The 12,991-nt window shown below is 35.9% G+C and overlaps 1 protein-coding gene and 1 long non-coding RNA gene across 3 annotated transcripts in view; one reads left to right on the forward strand and one right to left on the reverse strand.

The window, feature by feature from the left end:
* LOC143256124 (exocyst complex component 6-like) overlaps positions 1-12,991 on the forward strand; it is a 415,504-nt gene that overhangs the window by 92,700 nt on the left and 309,813 nt on the right. The window lies entirely within an intron of this gene.
* Positions 4,779-6,980, reverse strand: LOC143256128 (uncharacterized). Its single transcript, XR_013031163.1, has 2 exons — positions 6,584-6,980; positions 4,779-5,462 (listed from the first exon to the last, which is right to left on the reverse strand). It is a non-coding gene; the product is annotated as an uncharacterized LOC143256128 (long non-coding RNA).

The following is a 12,991-nucleotide window of genomic DNA, read 5'->3' on the forward strand; positions in this document are numbered from 1 at the left end:
ACAAGATTACGTATTTTAATATAGTGCTGCCCTCTACACACAATGTTGTCTTTACACATGCCACATATTTTCTGCTCCCTCTTATTAAAATCAAATGATTCCAACATTTCTCTCTCTTAAATCGTCATGCATCACTCCTCTGCCAATAAAAGCATGACTCCCTCTATATGTCTCTACTGAACTATCACTTCAAAGTTTGGCAGAAGACATAAGCACTGAAAGAAAGTGAGTAGAGGAATGGTGGGAAGAATTAGTAGAAGGAAGTACCTATTGGAAATGTATTTTCAGTCAAGGAAAGTTATAACTCCTGATTCAGTACTTCCCTCCCTTCTAAAACCCATCCATGGAGTACTGACATCCATGTGGGGAATAGGATGAGGACTCGACTCCCAGTCAGTGGGTTAACTGAAATTTGACACCTCACTCTCTTGTGAGTGTATATTGCATACTGAAGAATAGCATATCATCTACACCTGCAAAACACCACCACTCTACTCTGCAATGAATGGTTACAGCCATCTTTGTATGGAATCCATTCAGGAGGGTGCCTCTATGGTAGACCACCCTGGTGGCTTGGAATTATAAAGTAATAAGGTCTTCCATACTCCACAAGAAGAAATGGGAGTGAGAAAGTGGTAGAAAGTCCAGAGGAATGTCATCACCTGAGACAGTGCAATGGGTGATAATGAAACCCTAATTTGAAAAGTTGACCATACTGATTGATTTAATACAAGGCATTGCAGGGATGGGCAGCTTTTCCCTTCTACTCTATCCATGCAGTTCATCCATACATCTGTAATGGGCAAGTTTATGAAGCAATTATATTGCAAGTTTATTCACATACAAATGATTTTATGGAACACCCCATTTCAATTGTGAGCATTGCAAAGCCATGGAAGGTAAAGCATGAGTCAACACGGTGGTATAGTGGGGATGTCAAGTTGAAGAACAGATGGTCAGGCACCACTCACCACAGAATGGGATCCATATAATGAGTAAGTAAAGCAAGGGTTCCTGAAAGAAAAATAGGAATATAAACTTACCTGCTCAAAGTTGCACTGAAGCCTGAAGAATGGGTGCAGGTGGAAGACAAACACCCAACAAAGAAGAAACTGCGATATGGTGCGATAAGTAATGGGAGATGAATGTATTTGATGTAGTCCACATGCCTGACTGTAGGATTTTATGGCTGATGAAGATGATATGTGAGGGAAAAAGTGAGGTATTAAATCTGATGTGAAAACATCAGGCACAAATTGTGGGAAGAAGCCAAGTAGGAATAAGTCAATCAAATAAAATGTCAAACCCAACTAGTGAGGGTAGAAGGGGGAAAGATCCCAAACAGAGGAAGATTTCCGAGGAATAAAGAGTCGGTAACAGGTACCGTGGAAGAAATCTGTTTGGGCAGTATCACATAAAAGTCTATCTGGATTAAAACAACAAAAGATATGTGAAATATAAGGAAGAGAAACAGACAAACGGAGAGTTACCCTCCATATCATGTGAGGTCTTTGAGAGGAATAAAGGAGAATACATGTAGGGTGGTAATACATATGTGAAACATCAATGATAAACAAATCTGACCCTTGACATCCACAGTCTAAGGGGAGAAGGAAATACATTTTAAGAGAATGATGGAACATGAGGAAAGTGGCTGAAACAAAGGTAAATTGTGGAAATGGAGGACCACATTAATATTCCAGTCTGGAGGAATAGACCATAAGGGGGGGATGACAAATCTGGAAGGAACACATTAACATGGTAAGGACAGGAGAGCAGATACTCAACTGTATCAGAAAAACGAAAGGTATGGAATAAGGCAGCCCAATAACCTGAGGATGATGAGATTAAAGACACATGGTTGAAAATCCACATAAGAAACTCTAACACTCTAGTCACAGTAGGTTGGTCAGTAGGGAATACTGGAGTTACATTTTCCATTTGGGTTGATACACCTCCATTGAAGAAGGATGTCTGGGATGACCTAAACAGAAAGCTACTTGATATACTCACCAAGGACTAGAGAAAAGCCAAATGTAAAGACAAAGGAGGTGAATGGCTGGATGTAGAAACAGTGACCAAAGTTAATGAAGAAGGAAGGGATACAAAGGTTGTGATACTGGAGGGAAAAATTGCAGTTGTTGTAATTGTGGAAACTACAGCTGAGGTAGCCAATAAGGAGTGATGAGAAGTACTTGACAGAGTGGTATGGATGAGAGAGATTACCTGGTGAAAAAATCAGATAAGAAGATAAACATAAAGAAATTTATGGTATCAATCCTAGTTGAAGACATTGACAGCTAAAGCCCAAGGCTAAGATGCTGGGGACTAAAAGAGGGCTAACTTGTGATTGAAGTAGGTAGCATGCCCAATCTACATGGGGAAAATGAAAACCCCACCAATTACAAAGCCACCAGAAAATGAAGGGATCTAAAGATAACTCCATCAGATATATTTGATTGGGGCATGAAAGGCAATTTGCTAAGAGATTGAAAGCACCTGGAATGTAACACACAAGATTAATGTGATCTATGCGGGTCCAATATAGTAGATCCAACATTTTAAAACAGAGATCTCTTGACCACGTGTCCCCTTGCTGATTGATATGAGCTACCATTGTAGAATTGTCAGAAAGAATCACCAACAGACATTGTCTGGTGAGAGGAAGCAAGCACGTTTATATGTGTGTGTGTGTGTTTTTTTTCTTATAGCAAAGCCACAATGTTGTGTTCATTGAAGGGGATTGAACCTTTGATGTTAGCAGGGGACAAAGGGAAGTGGGTTATTTAAAGTCCAATGGAGTGCAAAAAAGCTCAAGAACTTTGATATGCAAAGACCTTTTGATCTAAAGCCTTCTACAGCCCTGAAGGAATGCATCTGTGAAAATATGTAATTCTGGATAAGGAGAAGGAAGTGGGACATTCACCAACATAAGGATCTTGTCCAACCATCAACAGAGATTGTTAATCAAGCTAGAAGTAAGGATAAAGGGAATTTACAAGGGATCCCAAGCAGGTTCTACTGATTATGAAGAGCTTAACGAAGGGGTCCCTATGTGCATGACAAAGTATGACTAGTGACATCACTGAAGACCACGTCCCTCAAACAACAGAACCTTACAAGCAGAAAGTGAGAGAGCTGAAAGAGCATGATGAACTAACAATTCCATGGAATGAAGCTGCAGAGGAAAAGGCTGGACCTGAATGACTGGTGTTGAAAAAGACACCCAAGTGGATGTGATATTGGGTAGGCTGAAGGAAGGACATCTTTAATATGATTAAACAGCCCATCTGAGCAGTCACGAGAAGAAGCTGATGGGTATGGTTAGCAAACTTCAGTTTGGAAGGAGCTAAAAGAAGCCAATAATCCATATAATGGCTCAATCACAACTCCATAGCATGAAGATAGTGAATAAAAGCTCTGACCTCCTGACAAAAAACATAAGGGGCAGAAGCAAGCTTGAAGAGAAGGGAACAAAACACCATGTGATGGACGAACTGAAGATACTGATGAGACCATGGGGATATAGGGATGTGGAGATAAACACTAGTGACATCAATACCTGTCATTCATAAGCCCAGAGAAAATGCCCACTGTCAGGTAAGAAACAGTAAAATTGGACAGTTGAACAAAGTAACTGAGGAAAGACGAATTGATGATAGGCTTCCAGTCCTGGTTTTCTTAAGAACAACAAAGAGTCTTGAATAAAACTAGGTGAAAGATATATAACAGATTCAATGTCCTGCTGAGATAATAGTTTCTGAACCACCTCCAACAGACACTGGCTGGTCATGAGATTCCAATATGGAGGAAAGAAAATGGGAATAGGAGACACTGGAGGAAGTAAAAAAATGGGATTATGAATCCTTCCAATAAAAGTTGAAGACCTTAATGTTCCATGTTGAAAGGATGCCAGTAATGAAGAAAATTGGTAAGCCAAGCTCTCACCAGATTAGAATCCACCAGGTGATGTGATGTGCATTGTCAATGAATACGATGAGATGAGGACCTCAAGGAGAAGGAACAAGTAAGTGTTGGGAAAAAGAGGGAGGAGAAATGGTAATAGGTGCTGTACTGGGCTCTGACTGAGACATAACAGACTGTTGTTGTACTGCTGCAGTTCATGATTCAAAAAGACTCAGAGATTGTGTCCAATATGTATTACCACAGAAATGGGGCCTATGTAAACACCTAAGATAAGATAATGGTTATGAATTAAGGTTGCATCCCAATCTAGAAGGTCCCAACAACAGAGAAACCACATATGCAGAGCCAGAGCCGAAGATGACAAATGAGCCAACACAGAATAAAGAAGGGAAAGGATATCCCCCAAAATCCCTCAGGGTTTTCATGATAATCAAAATCAGGGTATGAGAGATAATGTAAAAAAGTTGTGAAGGTAGAACAAAGGCAGGAAAGTTGGGCATGTGTAAAGAAAAAAAACTGTATATAGATTGCAGCACTGGATGAAAATAGTTAATTTTGCGAGAAGAGGGAAGTATGTTATTCGAATCAGCTAGTGTTAATACCATTAATATATTATTGATTATAACATTTAAAATGTAGGAAATGAGTAAGTCTTGTTTGAGTAGGCTATTCTGTCATATGAGGGGGAACAAATCTCACATTTGGATCTGGACTTAGAAGTGTTTGCTTTTTATTACATAGTTATAATGCAAATAACTTCACTCAGAACTCACCTTCACCATGGTGATTACAGGGTATCTTTTTCGGTAAACGGATTTTACGGTACAAACATATTCAATCCACAAAAAAACACTGTCCAGCAACACCTTTTTTTATTCCTCCTTCATACAGCCCATTTAGAACATCCATTTTTCTTCACACCACTACTAATCCTGTATGTTTATCACACCTCTATAAATTAGGTGTATATCATCTCTGTAATTCATTAACTAAATAATATTACAAATGGAAGCATAATTAAAAACTGGCTGATAGCATAGTAAGCAATACTGTTAACATTAAAAAGAATCAATTTTGATGTACTGTACCACTTGGAAAAGCAGCAAGAAAACTAGGTTTAAAACAAGTTGTTCCTATGACAACACAGTTGAATAAGAATATGGACATCTAATTTATAAAAAAAATATGGCAGTAATGCAACTTGTTTTCCTGTGTGTTGTGTATGTTTTCTAAGTATAACAAGATCATATGGGCTTTTTATAAAAATATTTCTTTGCACAATACTTTAACATTATATCTCTGTCTGCTCAATACATGCATACTTTACATAATAATTTCTGTTGTTTAAATGGTTTTATGCTGTATTTAGGTGTGTGTGTATATATATGTTTATATTATCTATGAATTCTACACACTAGCAATAAGGGTGTTTACCTCTTCTGGTTTAAACCACTAAGATAACAAAAACAATAAATGTTCTGCTACAAGAAGTAGAGCAAAAAAAAAGTCCTCCAACTGCACCAATTTGTCGATACCTGTGGAAGAGGGAAGAAATAATAGTTTTTATACCAACGTAAACTTAACGTCAGATAACAATAAAATAGAATCACTTTTTTCTATGATATAAAACCTTATAGGCTAATACTAGTAAAAATTGGCCCTTAATTTGTAGAAATATACATTACTTGGTGTGTTTTGATACAAAATAGTTGAAATCAACTTAATTATAAAAACAACAACATTTAACCTACATAGTAAACTAATAAATACATTTCATACCATTCTAACCAACAATATCTTTTTCAGTATCATAATAATTTTGGAAACTATCCAAATAACAAGACACGAGATTCTTATTCCCCTTTATTATTATACTGGAACATGTGTTGCTTGTAACTGTTTACTATCCAACTGGTACATGACCTGCTTGTAACTGTTTACTATGCAACTGGTACATGAGTTGCTTGTAACTGTTTACTATTCAACTGGTACATGAGCTGTTTGGGTAACTGTTTTCTATTCAACTGGTACATGAGCTGTTTGGGTAACTGTTTACTATTCAACTGAAGCATGAGCTGTTTGGGTAACTGTTTACTATTCAACTGGTATATGAGCTGCTTGTTATTATTTACTATTCATGTGGTACATGAGCTGCTTGTCATTACTTACTATTCAACTGGTACATGAACTCTCTATTTATTCAATCATAAGATGAGAAAATATGAATAGAATGTGCTCTGATGAATCACTTATTTCACACCTCTTCAACAATAATGACTGACTAGTGACAAAACAGAAAGTGTTAGGACTTTTAAAGGAACCAATCCTACAATTGTGCACAGTGGAATACAGTATAAAACTTACAATTTAATTACTTGGTAGTTTTCCAATAGCCATAACCAGTACTGTAGTAATGTTCAGTATGATAAATATGGGAAGGTATTTTTATTCAAATAGTATCACATTGCTTTGTACAAATAACAATAGTGTAAGCACAGAGGAAGGTGATTGCATAATGCTAAAGCTACTGAAAAATGTTCAGTATAATTCATAAAAAGTATTTGACATGTTTATTTATTACATTTTCAAGCTGGACAAGACTTAGCTGCACCCTCTAGAAATATGAAGAACAGTTTCTATTAGAAGGAGCACATACCAGCTAAGTTTAGTACCAAGACTGTGCACAGGGTCTTTTATGATTGTGTTGTACACTACTTCAGTACGAGATGCAATATCCTTCCACTGGTATGCTTCTTTACTTTTCTGATGAGCGACCCATGGAGGTACAACTTTTCCAACTTTTCGATCATGTATAGCTTGGTTAAGACCTGCCACGTTACCTAATTTACAGAAAACAAATTTTAAAGTTAAGATACTCAACTAGGCTACAACAATCTCTAGTTCAGATGTAACTTTAGGCTTAGTTGTACAAAACAACACTGATGTGAAATATACAATGTTTCCTTTTAATAATATAATACTGATTTATTCTTAAAGCTTGCTCTATCCTCTCAAACTTTATTTGGAATAGATGATAATCAGATGGGGAAAGGTCTGGAGAATCAGGAAGTTGTGGAAATCTTTTCAGTCTAGCTCTTCAATATTTGCAGATGTGATCCTTGCTGTATGAGGCCGTGCATTATCCTTGTGTTACATAACACCTTTACAACTGATCAAAGCAGGCCTCATTTCTTTCAGTGCAACCTTTGAGCGCTCTAACTGTTGACAATAGAAGTCTGATGTAATCGTTACATTAATAGCAGCAATTTAAAGTGAATCACATCAACAATATCCAACCGAAAGATTAACAAGACTTTCCTAGGGTGGTGGTACATTTTGGGCTGTGCTTTAGCCAGTTCACCTGCACGTAGCCATTGTCTGCGGCACTTAACAATTTTTATAAAATATCAATTTTCCATCTCCAGTCACTAACCTGTCCAAAAAGGTGAGTTACATTTACGAGAGTGCAGAGAAGTGCAAATGTCCACTCTTGCTCTAAGGTTGGCTTCTTTCAAATCATGTGTGACCCTTTTGCCAAGTTTTGAAACGTTTTCTAGCTGCTGTAGATGACGGTGAACTGTTGAATGGTGTGAAATTAGCTTCTGTGCCAGTTCTTTAACAGTTACAGCACAGTCTCCATCAAGTGCAGCCAGCAGCAAGTCATCGTTAAACTATATAGGATGACCTGATCGTGGCGCATCACATAAATTGCAGTCACCTGATCTGAACTTCTGAAAACACCTTCGATATCTTCTTTCATTGAGAGGCTTCGCATCGTAAACAACTTGAATATTTCGTGTAGTTTCGGCTGCACGGTTGTCTTTTTTAAATTCATAAAGCATTATATGCCTAATGTGCTCCTCAGTCACATCCATCTTCATAATGGTTTATTTGATAAATGATCTAAAAGTGGAGTTGGGTTAGTTTCTTTAATTTGTGTGAACATTTTTATACACGTCTTACTACATATTTCAGTCATTAAAGCCTTTTGCAAAGACAAAATGATAATACACTTTCTGTATTACATTTTGAAAATTACTATGGGATGACCTGATAGTTTTTCCTTCATTTTTGTTTAATTTCGCGCAAAGCTACACGAGGGCTATCTGCGCTAGCCGTCCCTAATTTAGCAGTGCAAGACTAAAGGGAAGGCAGCTAGTCATCACCACCCACCGCCAACTCTTGAGCTACTCTTTTACCAACGAATAGTGAGATTGACCGTCACATTATTTCGCCCCGATGCTGAAAGGGCGAGCATATTTGGTGTGACGGAGATTCGAACCCACGATCCTCAGATTATGGGTCGAGCGCCTTAACCACCGAGCCAGGCCAGGACCTTTAATTGTTCAACAATACGTCTGTGAACTAAAAAACCGAATTTTGTTAACCGTTGTGCGTACAGCACAAATAGTCTATTGCAAAGCTTTCTACTTACCTACAAACAAACGCATCAAAAACATATAAATTATGATGAATTTTATATGTCAGAAATATCGCTTTATTAGAACAAAGCGTACGGTGAAATTTTCTCTTCTCCAAAATGTGTAAATTGTATTAGAGTTTACATATAAAATATCTGTTTATCTACATTTTGTACTGATAAAGACCAAGATAAAATTTATTTTTATGTTTCTTTTTTAAGCACAAAGCTACAGAATGGGCTGTCTGTGCCGTGCCCACCATCGGTTTTTAGCGGTGTGAGCTGTAAGACTTACCGCTGGTCACAAGAAAGCCTGTGCTCTTTCTAACAAAAGTAAACAGAAAATGGTGCTTCTAAATAGTTTCTTTTATTCGATATTAGAACGGTAAAAATGTTTGATCAAGGTTTATATTTCAAAGAATACAATAAGTATGAGTGATATTTTAGTTACACAGTCCACCTTGAGGAATCGAATTCTGGATTTTACTTTTAAAGGTCCGTATGCTTACTGCTGTGACTTACGACTTACTTTTATAAAGTTAATTACACTTCATACATCTGAGTTTACGATAGTGAAATACCATTAGGATTAATTTGTTGCAAAATGTTTTTAGATTTCCTTTATACATGACTCGTAATCTGAGGGTTGCGGATTCGAATCACCGTTGCACCAAACATGCTCGCCCTTTCAGCCTTGGGGTCATTATAAAATGTCACGGTCAATTCCATATTCGTTGGTAAAAGAGTAGTCCAAGAGTTGGCGGTGGGTTAGATTAGTGACGGCTAGCACAGATAGCCTCGTGTAGCTTTGCGCGATATTCAAAAGAAAACTTTTACACATACTCTTCGGATAATTAAACTAACGCTCTGTCTCTTTCGCCATCTATTGAGATTCCAAAACAATAATATTTTTGCCAAATTAATGTTGTTTGTAAGAGAAAAGTAAATTATTGTGTTATTTACGTTCATTCAAAAATAAAAGTTTATTTAGTAATTCCTTATAAAGAAGAGTGTGAAATAACTTAATGTCTAGGTCCAAACACTTATTTATGTAAACTTTTAATATTACTAGATTTTATTTTTCTGTAATTGGTGTTCATTGGTAAGTCTTCATACCAGTTTCATAGGAATAACTCTCCAAGAATATAAGAACTGTATAATTTGTTACAGTCTCTAAAGAGGTTGTATGTAAGACCCTGAGCTTGGAACCTTGTTGTTTAACTCTTTTGCTGTCAACTTATTATTATTATCTCATGTTGGTTGTCACATTATTTTTGCGTGTTAGTACTGTAAATAGGAGTGCATTACATAAAAATTATATTTTCATTACAAATGAGCATATAAACATCACATTTTCCTTGTTTGTTTGGAACATACATAGTTGGGTAACCAATCGTGTTCAAACTTTTACATTTCTTCCAGTGTTTCCCACCGAGATCCTGTTCTGAAATGGTCGATGGTTTGGGTTCAGGCAGAGATTGGGACTGTACTTGGGGTGGAATTCCTGAACTGTTTCCTCGGGCCCTTCCCGTGATTTCACCGACCTTCCCTTGTAGTGGAACAACGCCCCTCGTGGTTTTAACTGTCTCTACTATCTTGGTTACTTTCAATTTTCTTTGTGTGCTTAATTTACTTTCTTCACCATTGTTTTCCGAGTCTTCTTCTGAGCTTTCATACTCAAAGCAGTCACTGCTTGAGTCTGAATCTTGCTGAGTTATTTACAAAACTTGAGCTGCAGTGAATGATGAACACCTACACGAAGCCATCTTGGAAACTTTGTTGACAACATTCTTCCCTTTTCTGCATCCCGGAAACAATACTAATCACGTGATCAGATTCATGAATAAGTAAATATTCCAAGATAAACATCTAAGGCTTATTAAGTGGAAGCTATGCATTTGCCCTAAAGTGATGCTACCTAATGAATAAAAAAGACAATATAAAAATTTGACGATAGTCGCAAATGTCACAAAGTCGTAGGATCGACTGCAGTCGGACTTTGCAGTGAAAGAGTTAATGACTGAAGTTGGTTTTCTGATTTTCTATTGTTATATGTTTGAATAAACATAATACATGACAGTCTCTCAAACATATACATTAATCGATAATCCACAGGTAACACACCGTTTAACAAACAGAAATTTACATAAACCGCCAACCAACATAATACGGTAGCCACTGTTAATCTCGCTCAGAGATGTCACAACAAATACCTTGCTGAAATCAAAGTTGTTAACTGTTAATGTAGTGGCTTCATATCAAATACCCTAATGAAATCAAAGTTGTTAACTGTTCATTTAGCGGTGTTATAACAAATACCCTAAAGAAGCCATAGTTACAACGGTAACACGTACAATGATGAAGAAAGATACTTAAGTTATGCAAGAATAACAAATATTGTATGAAAGCAGAATACTTCAGTTATACTATGCAAGATAATCAATTATGCAACTTAAACAAATACTAAAGCATTTTACGCTGAACAGTGTTTCAAAATTTCAGTTAGCATTGGACTTTTGATACTTGTTAGCACAATGTTATTAGCAATCCCATTATGTCTTACAGATACAATTTTCTTGGCTGTGGAAATTCATTACAATTACACCTCCATGTCAAACCTGTGTTATAGTTATTAGTAACAAGTATTCAGGTTCATTCATGAAGTAAGCAACAATTAAGTATAACATTAAACCAATCTTTAAGTACAGTTTTACCAAAACATTCTCTAATTGAAATTGATACTCAAGACTCTACAATTTGATCTTTAGCTATATTTAACTGTTGTGAAATGTATCTATTGTGTGATTGGAAAAAAAAAAACTGAGTCAGGCTAGTACAGATACTTATGTACATTTCTGTATTTTTGAACTTTACACCATCACTGACATCATTGTTAGATATGACTGGACATGCACTGGACATCAGCAGCTGAACTTATCAGAAGAAAACAAATACGACTACACATTGTAGAAAATGTAGGTGAGGAAGTGGTAATTGTTACTTCTGTTGTGGTACTTCTCCCACCACCTGTGATAAGGGATTGACTGCTTCTTTTGTAACACACCCACAGCTTAAAGAACAGGAGATACCTTGTGGTATTGTAATGGATTTGATTTGATTGAAACACAGGAAGAACGATTACTAGTAACTTGTAGTATAAGTTATTACATACTCGTGGAGAAAGTAAACTAAATATACATCCTTATGCATACATGAAGTCAGACAGATGCTTCAGATATTTTGTCACTTCTGGATTATGGTAACTAATTAAACACCCTTGAAACTGGTACAGATAGTCCTGAAGTACATTCCTATCTTGGTATCTTCTTGTGTCTGTTAACCAGTTTGAAAGATTATTAACAGATTCACTTTATTTATTTTCACCATGAAACTTCAGTTCTCTTCTTTAACTCTGTCAGAATTCGAAATATGTTCCAAAGTGATGCACTTGTTTCAAAGTTCCTGTAAAAATTAAATAAATTGAAAGACAAAGTAACTGAATAATTCTATATCCAGAGTCTAGCACATTACCCTAAAACAAAACAATCCCATCAAAGATAGGAATAATGAAATTACTGAGACTTTAAATAAAAAAAAACATAAACCATGAAGCTACGAAGCTGAATAGATAAAATGGTCCCAGAAATATCAGTTTTTGTTACAAGTTACTTTTTATTATGCTGAAAATATGTTCTGAAGCAATATGTTACTTGTAACCAGAAATTATGTTATGTAGCTACCAAATAATGCTTAATAACTAAACAACTACATATTATTTGAAATTTCATTCTTAATTAAGACTATAACTGACTTTATTAAAACCAGTATTTGAAAAACAGTCTTGTATTTGGGTATCACTTACTGCTAAGTTTAGTGCTGCTGTTATTTGTTGCCATGAGATTTTAGTCTTCTTTGACCAAAAATGCATCTACGAGATTATTTGTTTTGTACTTACAAAGAGTGTTAAACTTTAACTGTATCTTATGAGGGCTTATTACACTTGTATAATTCAAATGATCAAATAAAGGACTTAAAATGTTTTCCTTAACTTATGTAAGCAGGTACTAGTGTTACTATCAGAAAAGTTAACTGTGGCTAGTGTAAAAGAAATTGGAGTTGTGATGGGAAAGTAACATAATTTTCCTTTCCAGGATAAATTTATAAAGGCTACAAAAAAAAGTGGAACAAGTGTGCATGAATGTGTAGACAATTCTTATACACTACTTTCAAGAAGGTTCACAAAAAAAGGTGGAACAAGTGCAAACAATTTTTACAATAAAACACTGTTTCATACAAGGAAATGAAATGTGTACCTATGTTTAACCAGTTCAAACATTTTTTGAAAGGAAGAAAATACTGATGAGTGAATTATTAAAAGTCAGTTATGTGGATGAACCATGTATTTTGAAAATGGAAAAACCAGGATTAAACAGCACATTCTCTTTAAACTAAAAGCAACTGGAAACAGAGTTTATTAAATGTTTTGATTTTTTAAAATATTCAAGAGAATAGTGTACAAGGGGAAAAAAATTCAAAGAATTCAAGTCTACCGATATATTACGATAACCTCCCAACTACTCCTGAAGAGAATGATGCATCTAGAAAATTTTGTTTTCTTCATAACAAGAGTAACTTCAACAAGAA

This window comes from Tachypleus tridentatus, chromosome 7 (assembly GCF_004210375.1).
Source record: "Tachypleus tridentatus isolate NWPU-2018 chromosome 7, ASM421037v1, whole genome shotgun sequence".
In the NCBI taxonomy this organism is placed as follows: domain Eukaryota; kingdom Metazoa; phylum Arthropoda; class Merostomata; order Xiphosura; family Limulidae; genus Tachypleus; species Tachypleus tridentatus.